Here is a 421-nt window from a genome sequence, read left to right on the forward strand (position 1 = left end):
TGAAGTTCCTTGCAGTTGATCAAACAAGTCATCAATCCGTGGTAATGGATATTTATTCTTGACTGTTACTCGGTTCAACTGTCTATAATCTATGCAAAGCCGCATAGACCCATCCTTCTTTATAACGAACGAAACTGGTGCACCCCAAGGAGACACACTGGGTCTAATGTACCCCTTGTCAAGAAGATCTTGTAACTGTTGCTTCAACTCTTTCCTCTCCATTGGTGCCAATCTATAAGGCGCTCTGGAGATAGGTGCGGTTCCTGGTATCAACTCTATCTCCGCTTCCACTTCCCTCTCCGGAGGAAATCCAGGGATCTCATCGGGGAAAACATTAGGAAATTCATCGACAACTGGAATGTTCTTCACGTCGATCACATCCTTCGATACGTCAACAGCATAAATGAGGTATCCTTCTCCT

This window comes from Primulina huaijiensis, chromosome 7 (genome assembly GCF_012295235.1).
Source record: "Primulina huaijiensis isolate GDHJ02 chromosome 7, ASM1229523v2, whole genome shotgun sequence".
Lineage (NCBI taxonomy): Eukaryota > Viridiplantae > Streptophyta > Magnoliopsida > Lamiales > Gesneriaceae > Primulina > Primulina huaijiensis.